Source organism: Struthio camelus, chromosome 2 (assembly GCF_040807025.1).
Source record: "Struthio camelus isolate bStrCam1 chromosome 2, bStrCam1.hap1, whole genome shotgun sequence".
NCBI lineage: Eukaryota > Metazoa > Chordata > Aves > Struthioniformes > Struthionidae > Struthio > Struthio camelus.
Window position 1 is genome coordinate 93,306,285 of NC_090943.1, and position 24,152 is coordinate 93,330,436.

The 24,152-nt window shown below is 39.6% G+C and overlaps 1 long non-coding RNA gene across 13 annotated transcripts in view; it reads left to right on the forward strand.

Annotated features, from left to right (window-relative positions):
• LOC104145931 (uncharacterized) overlaps positions 1–23,743 on the forward strand; it is a 96,081-nt gene extending 72,338 nt beyond the window's left edge. For 8 of the 13 annotated variants that reach the window (XR_011139010.1, XR_011139009.1, XR_011139015.1 and 5 more), the window contains 2 exons: positions 1,795–15,684; positions 17,481–19,918. This is a non-coding gene — a long non-coding RNA (uncharacterized lncRNA). The other 5 variants (XR_011139011.1, XR_011139013.1, XR_011139014.1 and 2 more) reach the window with 5 other exon arrangements.
• Positions 23,744–24,152: the final 409 nt, after the last annotated feature.

Below are 24,152 nucleotides of genomic sequence, written 5' to 3' on the forward strand. Positions count from 1 at the left end.
GATGCAGGAAGGTCAGAAAGAATTTCAGTGGATGACAAGTCCAACTATAAACAGTTTGAAAATGCTAAAGCAGTATATGGCCTAACATATATGCCGGCCTGGATTCAACACCCCGGTAATGGCTCTGGGCCACTTGTTCTTTCCTAATGTGAAAGCACGGCACTTTAGCTTGTATGTTTGGCAGCAGGAAGCCCCAAAGGCAGGGGAGAGCTATTTTATGTACTGTGCGTATGAGGGGGAACATTATGTTTGGTACAGGGGAGCTGCTGAGGTTTTTATACTCTCATTACTAGAAAACATTTCTGTGTACTTTTCTCTGTGTTTTTATTAATCCATTTCATTTCATGCTGTCTCCCCTCCCACATCTCTAACAGCTGCTCACACAATATCTCACCTACAGTTTGGGAAGACGCAGTAGGCAGATCACAGTATATATTGCGTTATACTCCTGGACGTACCATCTGCCTTCTCCTCCTGGACATTTTTGTAACCGACTATTTACAGCAACAGAGGGTCTGGCTGCTTAGGGCTTGATCCTTGGCAATGAATGTCTTGTAAATAAGTGAAAGTTAAAAAGAAGCAAGTAGCAGAAACTATCCAGCCTTAGTTAAAATGCTTCTGCATGGCTACCATACAACTCCCACTTTGAGAAAAAATGAGATGCAGTGTGATCCTTGATGTGTTCCCAAGGCAGCTGGTTATATGCCTCCCCATCCTCTCTTCTCTTTCTATAATTGGGAGAGATGGGGAGTCATATAGCCAACTGCAACAGGAACATGGTGACATTCTCATTTTTTCTCAGACTTACCCACAGCCAAATCCTAATCCTCGTCCCAGTTCCCATCAAGCGGTATTGTCTGACGCCATGTTTTAATTCCTAGGTAAATTGATCAATTAGCTGGTAATACATACTGCAGGGCAGATCATGTGTGCTAGGAGATCGACTAGCGGGGTCATCGTTTCTTTTCAACTCGTATACCTAGATTTATTTCCCGCAGAGATGAGGGAATGGATCACTGAGATGGGTGTCCAGGTTTTATTCTGCCCACCATGCCAAAATACCTCTACATGCCCTGACCAGAGTTAACACATGAACTATGAAAGGTAAAAGGCAAAGACTACCTCATCTCTCTCTATTGATTCAGGCTGTGAGCAGACTGAAGGAGGCATCACCGCTTGGTTACGCTCAGGGCTTTGTATGCAAGACGTTTAGGAAATACTAGGACTAAAACAGATAGTCTTTTTAAAAGAAAGCTAATAATATCTTGCTGTGACTCCAGGAGCAGTGAAATGCATCTGGAAATGCAACAGCTTTACACTCCTTGAATCATATTGCACAAGGACTTAAAATAACAAGGTCCCAAAATATTATCCCCACCCCCTCATCCTTTATGACACCGGACTGACTGTCTGTCCAAGGTGGTACAGAATTTTTAATTCCTGCACCAAGAAAATATCAATGAAATCACTATGCCTTTAGCCTGTATGGGAGATTTTTCGAAACATTCCCTGTCACCACATGAAGGCATCAATAGAAGTTAAATTGCTTTATACCTGCTTGGAACCTTATTTCTGCATTTGCACTGCAACAATTGGTTGCGACAATCAATAATTTCCTATAATTCCTTTTGTGAGGAGCACAATAGATAGGAAGTCATTTTTACAGCTGATATTTAGTCAGAGGCCAGTTCACAGAAGGAATTACAGCTTTTTATTGTTTGCTGCTGAAGCGTTATAAGATTGTTGCCATTTTTTGTTTTAAGATGGATTGTGGTTGTTTTCTTGAACACTCAGGGTCACAAGTATTCAGTTGATGTCCTATGACGCCTCGGTAGTGCCGTGTATCTGAAGCTGTTTGCTTGCCACCGAAGAAAGATTTATGTCTTCAGCCATGCAAAGTGAAATAGCTGCATTGTGGAGAAGAAGGCAAATGTTTGCTTGTTCAAGTTTGGCTCTTATTCATCTCCCAGCTGACTAAATCCATGAAGATAAACATGGCCTGGCTTCCCCAGCTCAGCAATGACTGCTTATTGTCTTCGAATAAATACTGCAATATTATTGCTCCACACTTTCCTGGCCACTGGCAGACTATGAAAACAAGCTGAACTAATGCCATAAGTCATAACATATACAGTCCCCGTTGTCATTAACCCAGGGGAAAGGAAAAAGGAGGATTCAGAAGTCAACTTTGTTTTAACCCTTTGAATTGTAATAGTTTTTTTTAAACCCCCTCTCAACATGATTGACGTCTCCTAGGAGCCCCCTATCCTTTCATAGGTTAGGAAGCATTAAGTAGTTGCACTTTCCACTGGCTGAGTCTAATCACATTCCTATAGATGAAGCAGGCTGCCTTGGACACCCACAGCTTCCCATTTATCTTTTAAAATGCAATCTATGCTTTTGTAGATGAGCTCATCTTGGGGAGTGGCGGAAAAAGGAGGACAAGAATAGAAGATAGATCTTAGAAGAAACCAGCACATGGTAATGCTTGTGTTAAAAGAACCATAATAAGCTGCCCTAAAGAAAAGAGGGCTGGAGAAGGAGTTGGAGGAACAATGTATTTAAGAAATTAATTTTCCCGTAGATAGAGACAAGCCACAAGAAAGATTCTGAATTGTCAAAGACTACCTAGCTTTTATTAGACACATCATGAGAAAAACCTGCCCGGCCACCCCTATTTGTAAACAAATGCTTAATGTGATTGGCACTTCTTGTTCCCCATCCTAGACATCTCTGCTTAGGGCTTTGTGAAAGTAAAAAAAAAAAGAAAAGACTGAAAAGTGTATATGGAAGTGTATATGGAAAAATCATCATACCAGATGATAGTGCGATCAAGCAAGGGAGGTCTGCTTGGAAATCTTATCTAATTAGTTGGCACTGGCATTTTGGGAGCACAAATGAAAATGGCCTTCCCAGTGCCAGTCCTTTCTTCTGCATTTGCAACTCACTTAACCACAGCCAGCTACTACCAAAAATTCTCTTCTAAGCCATTTGTCTGCTATGTCTGCTACTGGAGTTATTATATTGCAATTTATCCACTGGTAAGCTCGAATCTCATGACTATGTCAGTGATATAGTATGATACACCTAGGTTTTTCTTTGTACGTGTTACAATATTGAGGAAGATAAAAATATAACATTTGCCTGCTACAATTAGAGTTCAGGATTCTTTTCATTATATTGGAGCAGAGGATCTATTACACAGATCTACCTACAGACGCACAATGTGTTTGGTTTCATTGTGGGACTCCCATGAAGGAAATGCTCTACAACGCTATCATATTCTAGATGGGTGAGTTGACATTGGAATTATCTTTTGATTGGTATGAGGGTAATTCCCTTCCATTGCTATACAGACTACTTATGAAAAAGGTTAGTTTCAGTTGCAACAGGGCAAAAAAGTAACATCAACATTTACAGAAAATCTCACTGGGCTTGAATTGTGCCTTTTACAGCTCCAGAGCTGAAGCTAGAGATGCATGTCCCGGATCTTGGAAAGACTTTTGTCCTGGGAACAGATGTTAGATGCTGTGTTATTTCTTTTATAATTTGTGGTGGTTGCAACATTAAACACAAATGAATAAATAAAAATATTTTTATAAACCACACCAAGGGAAAGACTGGAGGTTGGGGAAGAGCTGTTTATGCAAAAAGACATTGTTGTCATACAAACATACAGACATTAAGGGGTTGGGGAAAAAAGTATTAGCAGAAAATTAAAAGGAAGCTTTTAACCAGATGAGTGAGACTGTACAATGGCTTTCTTGTAGAGTAGGGGAAACAATCCTACTGATTATAAGAGCAATGTATGTGCAGTAATTGACTCAATGAAAAGGGTAAATAAGACCTTATCATTGTCTTGCATGGTGATTAAAGAAAGCTTTGAGTTAAGGGTAACAATGAGTAGGTTAACTAAAATGAGGAGAAATAGCTTGTAAAAAATGAAACGAGTAACTTTTGAAAAGGTCCATATTGTCTTGTAGGTCTCCAAAAAACCTCATGGGTTTTAGACATGTGTTGCTCTGCTCAGTCTTTGCCAGCAACACTGCCTGAAACATTGGCTCCACTATCACTTGTTATTCTGGCCATCTCTTTTCCGCCCATTTTTATGGGAACAGCAGATGTTATGTCTTGCTTCTCCTACAGTTCTACCCTGTCTGAATAGCCATTTTGTAGGAGTGAGGAACAACTTAATGAGATACCCCTGGTTTGCCATTATTACTGACTTTGGGGTGCAAATACTTTAAGTTGTGTGATCCTCTGTCATAGGTTTCCTACTTTTATTTGTCATAGTACAAATAAGAACTTACAATACCACTGGTTTTAGCATCATATTGTATAAGCTTTAGGTCTGACCTATTTATTAACACTTGAGCAGATGAAATGTTTCAGAAATGCTGTAATTCAGTCATGTCATTGGGGATTTTTATTTGACCATTTTCCACAGGAACATGACTCTAAGGTGTTTCTTGAGTATATTTACAGGAACAAAATCTTACTTCGCTCTTTGTTCTAATTTCTTCTTATCCTGTTTCTTGTATTATTAACATTCTATTTGTGGCATATATCTTCCGTCTGAAAATACAACTTTCATTTTTCCTCTTCATATATTTTCATTTAATTTTATTTTTTTCTTTATCTACAGTTGACTTTATATCTTTATTGACTTCTGTCCTTCTACAGTATAAACTCTCTCATTGAGACTTATTCTTTGACATGATTTCAGCCCTAAAATAAATATTATATTCCCTGCACTAATTATAAGCTTTTTCTATTAAAAAAATATATATAATGTTACCAATTTACATCTACCTAACATCCATCCAGAGTGGAAATTATTTACTCAGTATATTTTGAGGTCATTAATATATTATTTACCTGAGTCCAAATTAGGGTCCTCTGGTTTTCTTCTGTGTTTTAAGTCCTTGATCTCTAAAAACTCTCTGACTTCTCAGCCTAATATATTTCATAAATAATTGAGAAGTTTCTCATACGAGATTGATACTGTGCAGATGTTTCATTTACCTAAACATGTGATAGTGCCATAAGTGTGCAAAGAGTAAACCCTTATTTACTTTGTTAGATAACTTGTTTGCTTTTCCCACAGTTTTTGTTGTGAAATAAGTCTCTGGGTTTGACTTACCAGAAAAATGTAAATGCCATTTTCTGCTCGTTTTCCTTCCATTTGGTAGGTTTACTTCCTTTCATGAACCTTTTCCTCTGCTTATTTGCTATTCAGGAGCATTTCATGTTTTAGTTGAACTGTTTTCTTAGGCCCCCACCTCTTCGTCTACAAATGTGTTTGTGTATTACTTAGTTTCCTCTGGAATGCTGTACAATTTCTTTTGATGGTGATTAAGAGGCACGCTAAGTTGAAGTAGTTATAAGTTGTGGCGAGTCTTTAATGTAAAAGCAGATGGATTAACAAGCTGTGCTAGAAAGATCTTGTGAGGGATCTGCATGTCTCTCTCTGTCAAGTTGCTCATAGGCTATCTTACCCTAACAAGAGCGCTGTGGAGCTGTGGAAGTTCCTCAGCCCAGCCCTTCCAGCAAGACCCTTTGCCCAATGCCTCCATCTGCACTCAAAGGTCAAAACCATATGGATGATCAGGTGAACTGGCTCCAAGGGTGTTACCAGGATAATGCATCAGAGGAGTGTTAACAGACTAGAAATTAACATGAAAAACAGTCACTAATTTCAGTACTCAGTTCAAGCAATATAAGACTTAGCTTTGTGTAAAACTGTTTTTTAAAAGCGTATATTTTAGCCCTTCATGGGCTAGCAGACCCACTGAATTCAGCTGTGGGTGTGCAACTTAGTGTTTCTGTGTATGACATGGGATGATACCACCTAGGATCTTAAACATCTCCTACATGAAAATTATTCTTAATGACCACAGCAGTGACTTAAGTCCTTAGAAACTGTACAACAGAGGCAGGATAAAGTCTAAATCTCCAGGCCAGAATTCAAAAATCTCCTCCTTCCAGTTCTCTTCCTCACCAGCATAAATAAAACAGTGAATTTCTAGCCTTAGGTGGACGTAAGGCCAATCACATCTGAATCGTCTATTGCATTCAAATCTTCTGACTTCTACAGGTGAGGCAGGCATCTAGTAATTACTGCCTCCTCCACCACCCAGCCTAATTCATCCAGGCATGTTGTGTGCTCTGAGTGAGTTGGGTAACCTATGACTTGGGGAGTGAGTTGGGGAACCTGATGTTCATTTGGGTCATTAAAGACTTGTTCCTATATATAGAAGGGGGCTGAAATAAAATGACACATGAGTTTTTAGCAGCTCTAACTTTGGAATGCTCTATTTTATGGACATAATAATGCTGCTCCATAATGCAGAATTAAAAAGTGAGCTAAATGCCACAAATTCTAAAATGTCACATTTTGTGTAGTATGAAAAACAGGTTATTGGAGAATTTCCCAATTTACTAGGGTATTACCACAAGAAACAAAATTTAAAATGTAAATAGCTCATGGTATACTCAGTTTCAATTTGTAAAGGAACAAACAGATTTTTCTTCTGTATCCTCAGAGTCAAGTAACTGAACCTACCTATTCTGTTGACTACCTAAATGTGTTTATAAATATATTTACCCTGTGTAACCCTTTATGTTGCCCTCATAAACAATGACTGAGAAAGAGCATTCGACAGAAGAAGGAAAAGTTCCTTGTCAGTGAGCTAACTGGGAAAACAAACTTACTTGTTGGGCCAGCTTTATAGCTGGTATAGTCAGTGAGGCCATTTACTTATACCAGTTATGCCAGGCACAATGGCTAAGCTACTCTCAAACATTTAAAAATCTTGTCAGATGTTTTCAGTAGTATCTAAGAAATTTGTGATATCTTATGGAAGATGTACATCTGTTGGGGAAGCGGGGACTCTTTACTGCTATTCACGGGTATATGAAGGCATGTGAAGGATTTGGCAGTACCTTAAAAAATACAGACCGAGAAACTATAAAACAGTACAAATCCACACAAGTCTGTTTATATACATCTCCTCATACTGTGTGGTCCCAACCACAAACTGAGTTATTTAGTCAGCACTGATAGTATTTGGGGTACCTAATAAATGTTTAAATTGTGCTAGATTGAAGATTTTATATCCTATGCCTTATTTCCCCTTTTGTGACGTTATTGATAGTACTTTTTCACCTAAGAGAGGTATTGTGAAAACAAGTGCATGAGTTTTTTCTAGGTAACAGGAGCCACACCACTATCTGTGCACAGGGCCAGTAGCTTAGCATTGGCCAAGGGGACAACCTACACTGCTGGAATCAAACCCTGGCTTGCATATGCCGCTGGAGCAGGTTGTAAGTGATTAACTGAGCATGATTACATAGAAAGTCCAGGTAGGGTTAGATCCCAGATAAATGCTTTAATCTCCAAAGAGGATGTGTGTGTTGAAGTTCACATATATTTTCAAAAGCATTACCCTCAGAAAATAAAGATAAGTAAGTGAGTTCCTATTTCTTCAAAAGAGTATGAGACAGTACAGTTCAGATACCAGACATAAAAATGCCATCTGATTATGCCAATTAAGCCACATCTCAAAGAAGTGTAGCTGTATAAAAACATTCCTTTCAGTAATGAATTTCTATTTTGACAATAGCATGCATATCAGTGGGTAATTTACACCTTTATAAGGGCAGTAAAAAAGAAAAATCTGCATGCAAAATGTTTTGTTTGTTGAAAGCGTCAGAAATATTCTGTAGTTTGAAACTATACTCCATCCTATTTACCGCCTAAGAGACGCCTCTTTATACAGTGCTTCCATACTAAAAGAAGAAAAACAATTTCATCATCTCACAATGACCTGTTTGATTACACACCAATCTCACACCAATGACTACTCAGATTCCATATTACTGGAAACTTCAAAAGTCTGTTTGGCATTCAGATCCTCAGAAATTAAACTGTAGCAGCGTTTCCTTAAGGAATCTTCTTGTAAATGTATGTGTGCACGCATATACATTCAACTGAACAACAATGGTTCTGAGTAAGAACATGTATGATGTCCCAGTGCTGAGCAGAGTACTAGTTGGGCTAGCAAGGCAAGGTCCTGTCTTCCACTAGTGATTGTCTTTATGATGTACAAGCCCTGATAACACCAGTGCAGATAGCACTCAGGTCTGCTTGAACCGATAGGACTGGTGTTCCCTGAAACAACTCTTTCCTTAGAAACTTCGTGGATACAGTTTAGTTGAGAACTATGTTGTCTGTATCTGCAGTAAGGAGGGATAGCAGAAGCATAATGGATAGGGCCTTAGACTAAAAGATATGGATTCTGCTCCTGGCTCTTCTCATCTTCCACTTGATCTTCACTCTATCTTTCTGTGCCCCTGTTTCCATAGCTGTTGTAAATTATTTGGGAAGGAGATACAGTATCTTGCTGTATTTTTGGTGATTTTTTAAGCACTAGAGCAATGATCTCAGTCTTAGGTCAGATCCCTTATTGTAATATAATTTTTGTTGTTGTTACAAGAGAGCCGAGCCAGAAGTCATTTAAAAATAAATATAGAGCAACCTTAGACTAAATCTTCAGATTCAGTATCTTTAACTTTCTCTCTGTGCTTGAAAAGGCTTTTGTAGACCCTGTTCTTCAAATTACCTTTTATTGTCAGGTTGTAAAAAGGTCCGATACTGGGAATCTAAAAGCTTGCTGAGCCATTAAGCTGCATGGTATCCTGAAGCTAATTGAAGCCTCTCAGTGCTATGACAAAACTAATGAATAATAATGTGAAGATTAAATATCATAATAATATAGTAAGTAGAGATTATTTAATAATAGGATAACCAATGCAAAAAAAATCATATCTCTGGAAAAAACAAATAATGTTTTCTATAGTTTCATAAACAGAAGTTTTGCATTTTGATTTTACATTTTTGTAGGCAGCAAAAATGGCAAAATTTCATGTGGCTGAATTATTCTAAATTGTCACATTGTCTTTTTTCTCTGAAAAATACTTCAGTGTCTATGAGAGGCCAAATCAAGCTCAATCTTGTCCAAATTATTGTGAAAATGTTGAGATCCCATCTTATGGTAAAAATTTCCAATGTAAAAGTGAATTCAGTTCCAGCAAAGAAACAATATAAAGCACACTGGGAAAACAGGAAGGATCTTGTTTCCTTCTGCTATCCTGTGCACCATTTAGAATGTAAGTCACTAAAGAAATGTTATTTGCCAAAGTCCAGTTAGTCTCTGCCGTGAAAGAGACCAGTTTCAATGATGTGTTGCATAGAATATGCAGATATTGTCCTAGTCCTTCTTAGTCTGTTCAAGTAACATACACGTCGTGTACAGTACCCCCTTCTCAGTATATTCCACTCACAAAAACAAATGATCTTTGTTTCATAATTGGTTTAAATCCATTAAAGCCTGTAAACTGCGCTTACTGTTTTAAAAGAAAATGCATTCTTTTCTTTCACAGCTGTCTTGTCTAGTGATGTATTTATCCAAATACTTTGCCAATGCTTTATATGATATGGGAGCGTACCCATGAACAATGTATTTATCAGTCAGGCTAAGCTTAGAATGCCTGTGTTTATCCAGCTTGTGGGAATTCCTGCCAGGGGAGGAACCATCATAACAGTCAGAGGCACATCCATAGCCTGGGAGAGAAATTTCATCTCGCACATGCTTTTCACTTCAATTTCATCAATACATTTGACATTGGGAAATGAAGTTTATTGAACCTCTGTATTCATCCTTTGAAAAGCCACTCCCAGTGTCAAAGCAATAACTCAAATGGAGACAATTTCAAAAGGTCCCTCACCAGAATTGCGGTTGTTCCTGAAAGGTGAAAAATCCTAATCCACTTTACTCAAGTACTCAGCAGATCTTTTTTTATCTTTTTTTTAATCTGTAAGATTAAAATAAAAAGAAAAGAAAGTAACTAGTATTTTCAGAGAAGGAGAAGGATCAAATGTTCTTGATTATACTCCTGACCTTACATTTGGTACCCTTTTTCTCGGAAGAGGGGTTTGGGGAAGGCTATGAACTCAAGTTTACACAGTTTTATATTGCTACAAAGACAAAAGGTTCACTTTCTCCCATCAGTTACATCCATGTACATCTCACTAACTTGAAGGAAGCAAATATTGACTTCAGTGAAGTAGTAAAAGAATCAAGAAAGGTTCTGTTCCAGTTTTATTCCAAATCTATGGGAACTTGAAAGGCATTTACAGAAAGCAACCTGTGAAAGGTTGCTTTCTGCAGTCAAAGGCCAGAATACGGTACCATGATTTTAGATGGGTAACATTCGATAGCATGTAACTTGAGTGGTCCGGAGGGAGTTTAAAGTTATGTAGTCCTTCATGCTTAAGCAAAATAAGGTTAAAAAAAATACCAGGTATGTGAGCAGAAAAATTTTTGCTTGGCCACTGTCTCACACACATCTGCATGCACAGGAACAAATTCTTATGTAAGACTGTGAGTAGTCTAGTCCATAAGACCACATTGAACTATTAATTGAGCGCAAAATTATAAATATATGGTGCTTAATGAACATAATATATGTATGAGCATGTAACCATAGGAGATCCATTTTCATTTTTACCCATATATGTTTAAAACTTTCCATCTTCATCGTGTACAACAAAATTAGGGGAAGGTTTTTGTTACCTTTCAGCTGTGTGACACTCACTTCAGACAGAAACTTAGCATGTCAAAGCCTTCATCTTGGGAGCCTGTTAAACACTAGACTAGAGTCAGGCAGCTGTGTCCTATAGCTGCTACGTTTTATGCTAATCTGACACATTTGGGAGCTACGGCCCGTTGTAATACCTGGGTAGGTGTGCTCCAGCTGACCGTGGCAGACCCCCTGAGCTGGTCTGGGAGTGCAGAGGCTGTCCTGCGAGGACTTCCAGCTACGCCGATGCCACGCTTGGCAAGGTGAGAGGCAAAACTGGCTCACAACAAAGTAATCTCATGAACTGGAATATCACTGTCCCCGGGAGCAATTTGGTGTGGACACGTGGTGTGCTGCTCGTGTTTGGAAGACAGCACGCTGATGAGCATACCGCACGTCACTCATGTAGGCAAGGCTAGAGATTAAAGGGAGAGACACAGTCACTCATTGTAGGAGGCTGGCATGGTATGCCAGAGCAATGCCTGATTTTGGCTAGCATCAAACATTTTAATCTCAGGCAAGCTTAATAGTGTGAATCGGGGACACATAAACCCTCCAAAAGGCTTGTGGAGTGAGAATTATTTCCATAGCTGTATTTTGTACTCTTGCCATGATTATAGCTGTGAAAGTATCTCCTTTAACAAAAACATCTTGCGTGGAGAGCCTGTCCCTCGTCCTTCAATCATGAGTACAGGAGGTTGGAGACTCACTGATATTCCACCTTCTTTGGATCTGAGAGTTACAATACGTGCTATACTATAAGTAACATCTCCCACTCTGTGCATATGAAGCTGCCATGGACAACATAGTATAGCAAAAAAAGATGTTGCCACTCTGACTCTTAAGTTTCCTGTCTGTTCTTGGTTGAAGCCATATCTTTAAGTATGTTTCAATGCAGGATTTTTTGTATTTAATAACTATTATGTTCCCTTTATGATTATGGGGTAATGAAAAATATTTCAGTCATTTATATTCTAAAAGCTGTGCATTATCGAAACAAATGCACTCTGCTCTAAAAATGCCCTTTTTAGGCTTTCATTTGGTCAGATTCACAAAAGCTTAATGTCAGATTATTATTTCTGGCATTCAGTCATCAGCAAATAACATTGTACCTTAAGATGTGATTCTCGGATACTAAACACCAGAAATAATTGATCATCATGACATTCCTTTGTGAATTTCAACTTTCATTTTTGTTCTTTTAACAACACATTTAGTCAGTAACATATACCAATTGCTATGTTACATAAAAACAGTGCTGCTTTTGCTGTTATGTTCCCCAATAGACGGTTTACTCTCAATACCTTCTGCTGGACAAAGCCAGTAAATTTGTACCTTAAGTGCCACTGTATTTTTCAGATCCCCTGAATTTGATTGTGAATTCCAGTATTTCCCATGAAAGCACCGTCAGACCTGGGAGAGTCTGATCTCCTAATTCATTCTCTTTTTTTGTTCTTCAGCTTATCAAATACACCCTTTTCCCACCGCACCTCCCAGAATAGTTATAGTGTCTCCTGTATAATTTCAGGATGCACTGAACAAATAGCCATCAGCACAGACAAACTAGCCCCAGTCAAATAACTAAATAAATTCCAGAGAAAAAGACTAGGTCTAATCTGAAAAGGAAAACTCAGTTAAAGCGACAACATATATCCAGGAATGGATGGGAAAATTTTATAAATTCAAAACTTACAGATGCATACTTGCACAGATCTGCAACACAAAAGCTCTTGAGCAGTCAGTGGAACAGAAGGCTGGGTTTTGCCTACTGCTGTGGTCCGTATATCAGTGCTGGAATTGGACATTAATTAGCACTTTATTTGCTGTTGTGCTCCTTTTCCTACAAATATTTCCTTTGGGGCCATGACAGCCATTTCCTGCCCTTTCATCTTCCTCTCCTCCTTCTCCCTAGTGATTGAACTATTAGCCTCATGTACCTGTGACAGTTTGAATACTAGCTACTTATGGGAGAACCAAAGGGCTAAGCACATGAAGGAATAAAGGATATAATGCAATTGTGGGTACCATTCCCAGACATGAAAGACAAAATGTAATACCAGTAAACCAAAAAAGAAAAAAACACTAATACCATATTTCAAAATGTTTAACATACATAGACAAAATTTGCAGCTCCGTAATTTTCTACCTTAGGCTAAAGTAACAGAGAATAGGGGTACTGACAGCCGTCAAGAGAGGTTGTGCAGAAAGGGCTGAATTCATAGCAGCCCTGTAGGCAAGGGAGGATTTAACTATGTGCTTAACTCTCAGGCTTAAGCACATGTTCAGATCCCAGAGACTTTAATAAAAATGGAATCGTTGCTTAAATGTGTTGCTGATGGAGATACATGGTGGAAGCAAAGGAATGAAACAATAATGTTAACTACACACAATGCTATTATTCCTCAAAATTTGACTTCTGTCTGGCACGTGTGCTCTTGGAGAGCTAGCCTAAGCCCTCCTCCTGCCTCCCAATTTGAGTGATAGAAAGAGATCTTCTTGATGGATTGTTTCAATCCCTTGTTTTCAATACATTCTGCAAGGGCCCTAATTCTTCATTTTACTTCTGATCACTAAGATGCACAGGAGTAAGTTCTGCGCTCTCTACCTAGGCAACATTCCTTGAAGTCTGTGAGTATTTGGATTGGGCCCATCCTAGTCACCTGGGCATGCATTAGTCTCCCAGAAAAAAAAGAGACCTTTAAAATGCTTAGATGTTCTGGCATAATTATTCCCAACTGTTGTTTCATTTTGTCCATGTGTCTCACAACAGATTTTTTAGTTACTTCTGTGTGCAACTCACGTACTGTGTTGCCACAGTTCATGCAAGTAAATCCCAAGATCTCCATCTTAGGGCAATTAACTTATTTAATCAAACTCAGAAAAATAGAACAAAATGATCGTTCCCAGTTCTGCAGCTTCCCAGTTCAAATCCAAGTAGAACTACTAAAATAGAACAAAATGTGTATTTTGTCTTTGTTCCTGTGCATTCATACGCTCTACACAAAAACCCTTGGAGGAATTTCAAGTAAGTGATTGCTGGTAATCATTTTGTTTAAATGTGCAAGGTTGCACAGGACCTCTGTCTACTAGGAAACAGAATGTTCTCACTCAATTATATTAGCAATCATTATTTCAGTAGTGGAAACTTCCACAGTAAATAATACAGACTTTATATCGTATTTAAGAAGAAAAAGTGCACCTCTTTGAAATCACTAGGGATAAAAACAGTCAGGCTAGGGAAGATTTTCTCTTTACTCTCAGCGAGTAAAATTAAGCTATGGTTATTTTGGCCATATCACTGTGGTACCCTATGGAAAAAGTGAAAAAAAAAAAACACCCTACTATTTTGAGTTGGATGTTGAGGGAAAAAACTTCAGGAGATTCTTGCAGTCATTATGCTCATGTGTAATGCCATTTTCACATATATGTGTATATTTTAATGACAAAGTAAAGGCACATATTTTCTAAGGGGCTTTTTGTTTTTACTTAGCAAGCGTTTCCTTACCATAGGCGTGACATAGTGTGATTGCCACAGAAATAGCAAGAGACTGTAAGCATTTATTATACAGAGAAATTCTATAGAAGGTCATTGATGATATAGCCCTGTCAATTCTCTTCAGAGCTCAGGTAGGGTTATTTATAATCAATGTTGTTGTTTAATCTTGTTAAATTCTTTTTTTCTCTCTGCAATTTATTTGTAAAATGGTATCCTTGCAGCTAGAATCTGGTGACAGTTATACTTACATAAGTCTGAAATTAGAAATTTGATTCTGATAAATAATTCAAATTTTGGCTTCTAATTTCAAATAAATGATCGAAATTAACAGATACTTGTTATTCTTCACAGCTATATATATCAATCCTATTTTCCATTTTGTTCCTAGTTCCTGAGTACTGTGAAACAAAAATACCATAAATATTAGAAAGAATATTATGCATTTTGTAACCCTCTTGCACCGCAAGTCTGTTTTCTCCCTGTGTAGGTTATTGTTCTGCTTGACATCTATGTCACACTCAACATCATGTATGTTTTCTCAAACCGCCAAGGGAGGGGAGAAAAGAGAATTGTCTTCCAAAATAGTATGGAACTAATTATAGTGAATAGGTATCTGTATTATTGTAAGGTACCTAGCAGATTGAAGAAGCGTGGCAATAAACTCTTTCTGTCATGCCCACAGTCTCACAGCTCCACATTTATTAAGCTGACCCTCAGTTTTGAGGCTAGAACCTGGGCCTACTTGAAGGAAAGGGAAATGCTAGTATTTCTTTCCAGTAGAAGACGAAGATTGGAAACCTGAACAAAATGAATGAATTCCAGTCAATGTTCTGTGGTTTATTTAAAGCACTTTTTTTGCTATTAAGTGAATAAAGTTCATGCCAAAAAGAACCTCCAAATTTGTTCAGTTGGCATATTAAGAGGAAGTGTTTCTGACAATCTTTTAAATTCCCCCTTGTGAAAGGATCAGGCTAATTTGTTTACTTTTCTTCTGATGTCATTCCTAGAAGAGTGAACCTCTTCTTACATCTGTGTCCAGTGGATTTACAGAGACATATGAGCAGAATTTGAAGTTCATATAATTGTGTAGGAATAATTGAAGCGCAGCCCGTGTCCTGTCCTCCACACTGGCAACAGAGCTGCAATGCTGTACAAGAAGAGGCTGGCACTTTCCCCGAGGAGAACCAACTTTTGTCAGCTAGTCACAAGGCACTTTCTGATGTTACTTTTTAAAAGAAAGATTCACAGAAAATAGGACTAGATTTAGTGTCTGTCTTACTAAGACTTCCAAAGGTAGAGATATGGTCCAGAATACATAAATATATTCAAGGTGTGCTGAATACAGCAGACTTCATTTTACATAGACACTTAACTACTATTCTGTTGCCCTCTAGGGAAGTATTTGGTGACTGGATGTACTGTGTCTAGCCCCATCGGAATATGGTCTCTTGGAATTACTGCAATATGAATAATAAGTTGAAAGAAGTGCCGTGCAACATCTGTTCTTTTTTCCAAGCATGTTCCCACATGACTACAAAACTTTTGTGGGTACCCATTCCATCTGCTCACAAAGAAAGAGAGCCACAAATGACTTGGGCTATTCATGAGACAGAGTGGAGAACATGAAGTAGAAGAAAATAATATGTCACATTGATCTACCTGCATGTGTGTGCGTGCATGTGTGTGTGTATGTATGTACGTATGTATGTATTGCTCTGCTTTCTTTGTCTTTGAGGATTACATGTAGTTGAAGGTTTCTCCAGAGGATGGAAGGAATTTTAAAAAATTTTGAGAAGCTTATATTTATTTATATTTATTTATTTTATTCACTTTATGTGAAAGTCACTGATGCCCTTGTTTAGAGTTAGTATTTCAGTACAGAGCATATGTAAAATAATCCTGCATGTTTAATTATTTGTTTCAAAATTAACAAAAAGTATCTCTGACATTTTTGAAAATTTAGGCCAGATAGTCAGTAGGTATTAATTGCTGTAGCTTTGATGATAGCAGTGAAGCAATGACAATGTAGAGTAGCTTTGAATTTTCTCACCTGGCTCAGCTTTAATTCATCCTGCAGTTTATGAGAGAGATGAGACTGCTGTCAATTCATTTGGACATACACTACCAATCAATCATATGAATACAACGGCTTCAGAGGTAGCAGTATCTACCAGACATACTTGAATGTGTTGCAGAATATTACAAAGATCAAATCCAGATGCAGTATGGCAGAAAGAAATAATCAATATTAAAGTTTTACAGTTGCCTGCTGTAAGAGAAGATCAGGGAAAGAAGAGGGCGCATCTACAGCGTCAAATGCTTGTGGTTAACTTGCCAGGTCCATGTTGCATTAGAAAAATAGTAGGGGAAACGAATGTTTCAACCTCTCACATCACTGTGGCCCCCAAAACAACTAAATATTCCCTTTTGCCTTTTATTCCTAAGATCCTTAGCTGATAGCCTAGAATATTGTAAAAAAAATTGACAGTCAGTGTTACAGAGAGAATACCTCTCTTCAGAATCAAACAGAGATAGCAGAAAATGTGGGGAGGGAGGAATATTTATGGGGGTGGGGGGGGAAGGTCCTTTTTTGATTAGCATAACCCTTTTTATTTTAGGGGAATTATGCTGATTGATGGTAATTTGCAGTAGAAATCAACTCTGAGACTATACTGGGGGAGAGCAGGGGCGCGTGCTTTGTGGTTCTTTGTGTAATCCTGGCCCCTGCCTGTACCCATCAAGAGTCTGTTGGAGTGCACCAAAGCGCTCGATCCCTTCCCTTGGGTCTCTGGGTTTCCTTTGGAAGGGAGCTAAGATTTGGGGGGAAAGATATACAACCCCTCTGATCCTGGCATGGAGTTAGGGTGCAGCCCAAGCACATGCAGCAGGCAGGTTTGCAGGCTTACCAAGCAAAATCTTTGCTCCATAGTGTAGACTATGTGGGTATGTTCCTTGGTTTAGTGCTGTTTACGACTCAGAAATTAAAACTAAATGTGTCCAATCTCCTCATGTAGAACATGAGAGGAAAGTGATAACTTGCATTCAGTGCACTAGCATGATATATGGTAGAGAACTATATATGGTGAAATTTACTCAGTCCAAAACCATCCTCTTTCCATCTTATTTTGCATTAAGAAGGAGAGCTCACTTTATAAAACGTTGAAGCAAGTGTGCTGTGAGACACCATGGCATAAATGTGGCGTATTGGACCATACCACCTGTGCCATTCAGCAGTAGTCACTGTGTGTTTTTCCAGCTCAGGAGAACTGTGAATTAAGGCCATCCCTGGTCCTCAACACAATTTTTAATATGTATTTCTTTCTTTATCTCCTTTATTTAGCCTAAAGCATACAGTGTCCAGCAGGGCTTTAAGGAAGAAGACGACAGGCACAGAAGACCATGTGTCCGATGGAGAAGTCCTCCTTAATTTTGATCTGATACCTCTGGTACCGTCTAACCATTTTTAAAGTCAGAAGCAACCAGCAAAGTTGAGAATAGTCACGTAAGGCAGCAGAGCTTCCAGAGGTGGGACCAAATCTTTGGTTTATTACTTATTTTGTTAATTAGTTATTTATTTCGATGCAGCACCCACTGAGTCGCACCTGAGACTATTAAAGGAATTAAAGAGAATAAAATAGCTTTAGTCACAGAATAAGCATAGCAGAGGTTATAGTGATACTGAATTAAAGGTTTGAGAAAGTGAATGGATTGTGAGTGGTGCCCAGAACAGCATGAATAAAATGAAAGGAGAGATCCACGGGGGAAGACTCTTGCCTACAGACGTTCCCTGCCGCCTCGCTAGGGAAAGCCTCAGGAGGAGTCAGTGGAACTGCGACGCAGCAGTTCTTGGTGTTGTGAAGAACTCAGGGAAAGTCACTGCAGTGACGACCTGGACTCTAAGTATCACCATAAGAAGTATGCTATATGGGAAATGGAAGCAAATGTGAGTCAAGGCTCAATGAAAAACTACTGTCATAAAATGTATGTGCAGCAACGGAAGCTAGCTGAAAAATGGGGAGGAATGCCTATAGAACCATATACTTTATTTGTGTGGATAATTTTCAGAAACAGAAATGTTTCAATGCCTTGAATAGCAGTTTATCTCTCTGGATTCTGTATGTAGCTGAACATCTCTTCTGAAAAATCAAAATTACTTCACCCGTTTCAAGCATGGATTAGCCACCACAGATCATCAATTGCATGTATTTGCTGTGAATATAGGTCTGAAGTTAGTCAGAAAAATGGAAAATGAAATGAAATGAAATGCAAGAAGAGAGTAGAGAGGGGAAGGGAAGAGAAGGGAAGGGAAGGGAAACCCAAAACTCAGAACATAGGTTTTCCTGAATCAGCATCTTCTTGGTGTTTTCCGCTAAACAAAGGGGCAAAGCTGGAACAGTATTCACAATGCACATAGGTCAGGTGAAATGAGCAGAAAAAAAAAAGAATCCAAAAAACTGGTGTATTCCCATCATTACCATCATCCTTGCCACTGGTCAAAATGTCCTTGTTGGACTCTTGCTATCAGCAAAGCTTTGACCATTCTCAGTAATGACAAAATATAATGGCTGTGAGAAGGAAAACTGAGTGAATTTCTCAAACTAATTACAACAGTTCCCCTATATTTATGTCAGAATGCAGACAGTAACAAGTTCTACCTTATGTGGTCAAAGCTTTAAAATACAAAAGTTGTTATGCCGAAATCAACTTTAATCAAAATGAATTTATTATCACCAGGCTGATTGTCCCTGCACCCTCCTATCTGTAAGGTGTCAGTTATGCATAACTCATTGTGATTGGTGAAAAGGAAGCAAAGGAAACATAAATGTCAGTTTGTCACTCTTTCTTGAGGGACGATAGTTTTGCAGCAGCAGTAACCAACCTCAGTGATGATTTGATGGGTGTTTAAACAGTTTTTCTGGCCTTCGAGAATCAACACGTGTTGGCTATCACTGATCTTAGGGGATATAATAATTTTTAAAAATCACTTTTTCCATATCTATAGGAATTGGGAAGTTCCTCTGGGGTAGAGTAGTCATTGTCTGACGGAGACAAAGGCACAGTTCTTCTGTCCCTGATTCCCACTTCATTTTAGCTGCCTTTGTAAATGAGTCCAAACAACAGGGGATATCCCTGTTATTAGCAAATGATTTACAAGGACAATGAGCAGTGTATGGGTGAAAGCAAACCTGTGCACCAGGAAAGCTGACAGGATATGGTCAGAAGCTTGGAGTGATATATTTGCTATCTTAATTTTATCTTCGAATTCACAGGTCAGTATTAATTTACAAGAATAAAATACCTTCAACATGCAGTTTTATGTTGGTCTGTCCTTGCTTAGGTTAGCTATAGGTATGTATGTATGTATATGTATATCTATGTACATATATATTTTTTTAATACAGTTTGGATTCATCTCTTAATGTAAACAACATGTGGAAACACTTTTCCATAAAATTTACTTCAGTCTGTATACTTACTACAATGTCTAAAAAGGTACTGTAGAATACAGAAATGAAATATGCTGACACGTTATGTATGTGCATGTTGTTTACTTTATAATCCACAAAGCAAGCTCCTTCCCAAGCTTGTAGGAAGGCTGAAGTTTTCAGATGGAATTGATAAGGCAATGGGAATGATCAGCCGCTGTGGCTCTGAGGGTGCTTGGCACTTCTTTGTATTTAGCATTAAACTTCCTGTCCACCCACCCTCCCCCATCATTCAAGCCCTTATTTTTGGATTGTAGGAGGTTGCATTTCACTGGGTACTCGTGCTACCTCACCACTGCTGAGGAGAACAAATGGCATCCCAGCCTGTAAAACTGTACTTCCTAGCAACATGTTTGAAACTACAGCTGCCTGATATGGCTAATGAATTTTACAATCAAAAGCTAAAGTGAATTAGCTGTAGCAGATGTTTTTACTCTGGGAACTACCAGACCTTTCTGGCCGCTCATTTATCCTTCAAGAGGATAAAACTCTGCACTTCTATTATGTGTTGTCATTGGAGCATTGCACAACTTTATCAAACTTTTTATTCTGGAAACTGAATTAATTTTCTGCAAGGGGTTTTTTGTGTGGCTCTTTAATCACATTTACTGGGGAACATGTGTACTGTAAAGTTGGAGAGCCGATTATGGCTTCTAGAAAGGCCACTTTCAAAAGGAAACTGCCCTCACTCCTGAGGCCTCCATTTGAAGGTCCTTGGGTTTTGTGAAGAGGAAAAAATTAATTACTATTTTAATAACGAAGCCAAGCCTGCTGAAAATCCTCTTAGAGAGTAGCTGGATGATGTAATGGCTAGCAGGAGGGATATTGAAAACAGTGACCACACAGCCTGCCCTTCACTTTCTATTCACTCTCTGTAAGATGATACGGGCTGCTGGGTCACACATTAGGGAATTAAAAACATAGCACTGCTTGCTTGGAGGGAAGGGAGAGAGGTGATACAAAGATAGCAGGTCATTTGAAAATTAACATCTGCCTTAACCTTCCACATAAGTTAACTGTGAAGTTGTGGTTGGGAACACACTTGTACTGCTGACCCTGCCCTGCCTTGCAGATCTAAACCATTTGTTAGTAGCCTCAAGAGAAGGCAGGGGAATGAAGCATGAATGGAGACATGATTTGCTAGTTTTAGGGAGTACACAGGCTGGCCAAAGGGTGCGTGAAACGGGCAGTTGGATGTTGTATAAATCCCAGTCTTGGAACTCCCTTGAAATAGCTACTCAGTAGAATCTAACACTTTGGGAATATGTTTTCATCCACCCTCTAAGACAGAAAGCAAATGAAGTTTTCCTAAGGGAAGCACAGCAGAAGCAGAAGTTTGATCATTATGCTACGGTAATTATACCCTTGCCTTGCATTTTAGAGGCACCCTGATCGTGCCTGTGGCCTTTTAATGTGTGGGAAGCTTGATTCTCAATCCATTCCTTGCTATGGAAAAACCCTAAATTCTTCCCCCCTCCCCTAACACATCAAGCTCAATGGTATCAGGAATGCAAGTAAAGCACTAACAGGTCAGGTTTACTCAGCTTCCCTAAAATGGGAGCTTGAAGTCGAATGTCTGATTAGAACATTTGAAAAATCAAATGTCCATGAATTCAAAGCTGATTTAACAGGAAAATACTTCTCCTATCTTCTTCAGGCAGAAACACGCAGCAAAATAACAACTGGTTGCATTTGTCCCCTTCTTAGAAAAGCTCGTACACTCCCAAGACTCCTGCTAGCAATTTACTATTCAAAGACAAAATTGTCCCTCGTGTAAGATGACAGAAGTCAATGGAGTTAATCCAGGGATGCGGAGCCATCAACACAACTCCTTAATGGACCAGAGGAATTTCTTCTGAGTGATGTGAGGCACTTTTCTGTCTCTCAGATCTGAGGGTGCTGTCTCTTCAGGGCTCCTTGTGTCTTCCTCCCTGGAGACCTAGAAACACTGTTGAACCCAAGGCTCCTGCTGGGACATTGAAGGAAGTAGTGGCTTACCTGTGAGCCTGAACCTGAATTAGAGCACTTTATGGGCTTTAAAAACATCAGAGAAAGTGAGAAGGGAACCGAAGCAAGGGAAACCCCAAACACTGCATTCTCTTGGCTTCATTCAGCTGTGAGAGGTATGCAGGCCTGCTGCTATGTAAGCCTCACATTTTCTTTTCTTTTATAAAATTTAATAAAAATGGACTAAAAAAAAAGCACTGTGTAAATGACTAACAGGAAATGTAGCAGATTAAAAAAACAATCAAGAAAAAAATTAATAAGTAATATTTTTAAGATCATTAGAAAATAAGATTATATATTTTTAATCCACACCCCCCCACACACAAATTGCCCTTGATATCTGAAAAGATTAAAAGATTATGAGGCGCACTGATTTGAACCTCTCAGTTAAGATTATAAATTCTGTGACAGAGCAATTCCTTTGATATCAGTCTGTTTTTTATGAATTGCAAGGAAAAGCAGGTGTATAAAAATAAAACCCACATAAAATATAAATTAACATTGTGTGAGTTAATGCCAGCCTTAGGCTACAATAACTTGCATATTTTCGATTTCTAAAAATCTTTCCAGGCTTTTTAAAAAACAGTTTAATTGCTTGCTAATGTATAAAAACTATGCTTTTGTCGGAAGCAGAATCAGCTTTTGGTTACAGAAGGGACGTGCCAACTTGATGTAACAGATTTCAATTCTGACTTTCCTTCTTAATATTTTTATGCCTCTCCTTTCTGATGGGGTGAAATACAACAGTAAGCTGATGGTAATACACCACTTACAACTTTAAAACCACTTACAACTTTAAAAGATTGGGAACGTGCAGGCCTTCTCGCCACACTGTCCTTTTCACTGGTCTCCATTGAACCCTATACATATAGGTTCATTGGTTACAGCAGCAAGGAGGCCTAAGGGAGATTTGTTGGCAGAGATCACAAAAAACAGCCAGTTAACAAACGCTTGCTTTCACTTCCCTCCAAAGCCACCATCACCCTGCTGCAGTGGGATCTCACAGCAAGAGAAGATGAGGGAAGAGTGGCAGGAAGCACGCTGTCTGCCTTGCTCCAGGGGAACCCGCGCCTGATGCCTGCACAAGCTAGTCTGCTGCCCCTGGGGTAAGCTGTCCTCCGGGGCACTAGCTTTTGGGGCATGTGGGTACCCAGCAGCCCCATGTCGAACTGCGGCTGCCATCCCATCTGCCGCCCCCCTGCAGATGACCCAGGCGCCCTTGCGGTGCTCAGCTGAGTCCTTGGTTTTCACCTGCGGCTATGAGGCTGTACAGCACTGCCACCATGTTCCCCTGGGTTTGTCCTTATCCCCAGCGTCTGGTTTCTTCTCCATCCTCCTACCTCCTCTAAGCCTGTCCTCATCTTCCCCTGTTTTTCCATCTTCTCTGCTTGAGACACACCTGTGACATACCTGCTGTTGTTATAATATCAAGCCACTGCCTGGACATGCCAGCTGGCTGACATTGGACTTCCTTGTCCCTTCATATCAAGAGTTGCTTCTGCATGGGAAAAATACTATCCAGAAATACAGCAAACCACCCAGGTTTGCCCCGTCCGCATGACTCGCTGAGCTGGCTCCAACGAGTGCTTGCGCTGGCAGAGGACACCCCTCCACCACGGTGCAGGCATGTACACACCAAACTTTGCCCAGTCAGCCTCTCCTTGCAAAAGCCATGAGGCAGCCGTGCCTTCTGCCACGCACGGGTCCCGTTGCCCCTTCCCCTTCTTTCTCATATGGGGTCGCTCAACAGCCGGTCCTGAGAAGAGGTGACCTGTTGCAGACCTCGAGAGGACGGTAGCTCTCGGAGGCAGGGCAAGGGCCGTGTCCTTCTCCTCATGAGACTGGTGTTATTTATGGCCTGCACCTCCCGGCCCTCCGGTAACCCCTCGGGTCTCAGGAGTGCCTGCCTTTCCTCCTCAGCGAGCCGGAGTTACCTCCTTTCATTGCCAGCCTTGGGGGCTTTGGTGCGAGGGGACCCGGCAGCGCAAGGGGTATTCACCACCCCCATGTATGTACGATGGATATTGCTGGATGCTGCCGCCGCCCAGGAGTCTCCCCGGCGTGATTTGTCATACGAATTTCCTGATGATTTGTCTCCTGAAAACCTGTGTCCCTCAAAATATCACCTCCGGCCCTCGCACCAGCCGGCCGCAGCAGCCGCCCTCCCTCAAGGCCGCCAGCTGAGCCTGAGGACGCCGCCGCGGGCGGTTTTACAGGACACCGCAGGCGCCACCAGTTTCTTTTTTTCTTTTAAGTCCTCACCTGTGATAGTAACAGAGAGATAAGAGAGAACATAAAACTGAAATGGTCTTTTACTTGCAAAATCTGGTTTAACGTTGACTGAAGTATTTTGCAAATGTGCACTGAATTGCTTCGCTAAGTGGGAGGATGAAGGTTTCATTTGGGCGTTTCAGATGAAAGTGGTTTGAAATGGAGATATAGCACAGTTCTTGTTTGAAAATGTTTCAGACGGAAATACATTCGATGTTATTACAAAAAGTTTAAAACTGAAAACAAAA